Source organism: Microtus ochrogaster, unplaced genomic scaffold (assembly GCF_000317375.1).
Source record: "Microtus ochrogaster isolate Prairie Vole_2 unplaced genomic scaffold, MicOch1.0 UNK81, whole genome shotgun sequence".
Classification (NCBI taxonomy): Eukaryota; Metazoa; Chordata; class Mammalia; order Rodentia; family Cricetidae; genus Microtus; species Microtus ochrogaster.
This window is the reverse complement of record NW_004949179.1, coordinates 1306718-1310251: the sequence shown is the minus strand read 5'-3', so window position 1 is coordinate 1310251 and position 3534 is coordinate 1306718.

Here is a 3534-nt window from a genome sequence, read left to right as displayed (position 1 = left end):
AGCTCTGTAGACCAGGCTGGTTTCGAACTCACAGAGATCCGCCTGCCTCTGCCTTCCGAGTGCTGGGATGAAAGGCGTGCAACACCACTGCCCGGCTCTGTTTCTTGTACCAAGAGGAAAACAGGTCTCCCTGCAGGTGTTCCCAGGTTCCAAAGGGCCAGGGCTGCGCCAAAGGGGTTGGTTTTGATCCAGTGTAAGTCTCATGAACTAGGCCTTGAAGAGTGTGAGAGAAGGACCCGCTGGTGCAGAGGCTTAGCTGCCGCTACAGGGAACGCACCTAGAAGAGTCTGGGGCAATGAGCCCTGTAAAATCAGTGCGGCCAGAGGAGTCAGGAATGTGACTGACCCACAACACTTGGCTCCGGCCTCAGAACTGAGAAGTGAAAAAATTCCTAAACTAGATATGGGGGTGCATGCTTGCCATCCCAGTACTCACTCGGGGTGCCTGCCTGCTATCTCAGCACTCGGCAGAGTCAGCAGTTCACGGCTATCCTTGCTCTGGGGTGATGCCAAGGCCATTTTGGGCTCCACGGTTCTAAGCGGGTTGTGGGGAGAGAGGGTAGGTACCCAACAATGACTGGACACAGCTCTGGAACCCCGAGAACAGGACTAGAGGGTGCTTGGCATCTCTGGAAAGGGCCTGGTGAGGGTCAAGGGAAGAAATAGGAAGGCCCTTGCAAGGGGTGTAGCAGCGACTCAGCAGCTGGGCGGTCACGCCGCCCCTGAGCTGTGTCTAGTGCACTCCCGTGCTACCCACCCCTCACCCAGTGACCGCTGCTGGGACGCGAATGCTAGGTGGAGGAGCCCACCATTCTTTTGGCTTCAGGTGCTTCAGCGCTTGGGAGACTGGAGCAGGAGAATTTCCAGAGTTCAAGGCCAACCTGGACTACAGATACCTCTCCAAAAAAAAAAAAAAAAAAAAAGAAAGAAAGAATTATTCAGAGAGCTGGAAAGATGGCTTAGTAGGTAAGAGCACTCATTGCTCTTGCAGAGGACCCAGGTTCCATCCCAGCGCCACATGGTGCCTCACACTGGAGTGCCACGGGCCAGATACAAGTGTGGTGCGCACACATATGTACGTACAGACATGTGTCCAGAGGAGACACTAGGCACATAACCGTTGACAGGGTCTGATTAGCCAAGGTTGACCTTCCTCCTGCTGGGGCCCCGTGCTTTCATGGACCCCACGGACCGCCCACTGGCCAGTTAGGTCTCTTGGTGACAGGAAGAAGCCAGCAGAGGGAGTAGGGGCGTGGGGCCCACTGCAGAGCATGGGGAGCCACGCAGGCGAGTTCTTGCAGAGAGACTAGAAAGGACCAGAGCCATGTGTGGTGGCTCTCGCCAGTCTGAGGCAGGAGAATTGCTGTAAGTCCAAAGCGAGGTTGAGCCATATACAGGAACACAGTGTCAAAATAAATATTACGCAGACAGGTGCGGAAAGACCAGGCTACAGCCTTTGTTCTGTAGCAAAGTCGCATCACCTGGAATCCCGGCCCGCGCCTGCGCACTAGGAGAGGGAAATCCCCGGCTCCGGGAGGGGCTGAGAGAGGGGAGTTCCGCGCTGCGCGCATGCGCAGAGTAGTTTGTTCTTCACCTGGGCTTTCCCTGTGCGGGGAAGGGGGGGGGTTGCATTTCCCCGCGCGCATGCGCCAGTCGCTGCAAGTCCCTGGGGACTAGGGGAATCCTCCACCGCCCCAACGCCCACGCGGTCCGGGGAAACCGGCTCGAACCAGAGTGAAGCTCCCCGCAAGGGCGGCGGGGGCGGGTTGCCAGCGGGGTCTTCCCCACATTCCCGCCCTCGCGGTCGCCATGGCAACCGCGCGGGTGCTGCAGAGTAAGAGGAACGGGGAAGTCGGGCGGGAGCAGGGGTTTCCCTCGGTGTGAGGACGCGCCGAGGCGGCAGGGACAAAGGGACCCCCGCGGTGCTGCAGAGGAGCCCGGCGTCCTAGTCCTGTCGCCCCGCCTGACCCAGGAATTACCAAACTCGCGGCCCTGCACACCTGTGAGCCCAGCACTTCTTGGAGGCAGGAGAATTAGGAGTTCGAGGCCAACGTGGGCTCCAAGAGGCCTTGTCTAAAAATTAAAAATAGATCACAGACACAGAAACTGCAGCCATAATTTGGCTCCTCAGCTCCCCACCCCCAACCTCTTCCCCAGCGTCTTCTTCCCAGAGTTTCCCCACCGCCATCTTCTCCCCTTCCCCTTGTGCCTACCATCTCCCCGCAACTCCCCCAACCCCTTCCCATAACGCCCTCCACGCCTCCATGTCCGCATCCCGGGCCTTGAACTCCAGTCCAGAGTACAAGAACGTGCAAAGGCGTGGCGCCCTCAACGTGAGCTCCTCTGGCGTCCTCCAGGACCAGGACCCTGGCTGCTCGCTTCCCAAGGCATCACGTGGACGCATCTGTGCGAGACTCAGTCTCCTGTCGTGGGCCGCCGCGCGGCTGCCTTTGTCCTTAGCACAAAGCTTGCTTCCTTTCATCCTTCCTTTGTGGGGAAAGTGAACCGCAAGGAGGGTCAAGCCCCAGCGACACCCTGAACCACTCCTTGTCCTCGGTCCCTGGAACCGAGGTCCCCAGCGACGGGGCAGCTCCACTGTGTTTCTAAAGTTTCGGGGACGCCCCGCAGAAGGCACGAAGGACCTTCTGGGCTGGGTCCAAAGACCCTTCCTAAGTGTCTCTCTGCACAGCCCCTCATTTCTTGAGGGTGGGTCACCCCAGATGCAGCTCCTGCTCGCCAAGTGGCCTTTGGCTCCTTTTTCTCCTGGGAACGGAGAATTGTAGGGACGTGAAATCCTGGCGAGGTGGCCAGTGCGGACGCCGGCAGGGGACGGTCACCTTGAGGCTGTGGAAGAGGAGTGCGAACTGTTGTCACAGGGCGGAGCTGGCAAAAGGGTCTGGAGACTGGACCGGTCCTGAGGGACTCTGGGGTTGGCCAGGGTGGGGCTCGGGAGAACTCAGGTTGCTCTTCTCGCTTGCCGGAAGAGAGAGGGAGGTATGCGGGATGAGAATGTGACCTGTCACCGGGCCATCAAGGTGTGTCATGAGGCAGGGATTGTAGGCAAACCGTGACTCGGGGACTCCACTCAGGTTCAGGGTCCCCACAACGATGGAGTCCTTTGTCTCCACCGCTTCCCGACTTTCTGCATCGGGACACAGCGCGTGGGGAGGTGTCCTGTGGCGCCACGTATCTGCCGCCCTCCCGCGAGCTCTGTCCTGCACACCCCGAGGTCCCGCTCTCTGTCTTCCCTCTCCGGGTCTTCCCCGCGGCTCCGCGGTGGGAGGGTTGCTCACAGTCCGCGTGTCGCTGGCGCATCCCAGCCCCGCCCATCTGAGGAATCCCCGGCCACCGCGGGAGCGCGGCGCAGCTCACGACGGGCTTCGGGGCTGGGGGGACCAGCGAGAGGGGGACGGCTATTTTTAGAACATATGGAAGAAAAGGGGAGGGAAAAAATACAAAAACCACCAAAATAACAACAGCAACGAAAAATGATGGAGGCTCTTAGAGACCTCCAGGCTCCCAGGAGGAAATCCCC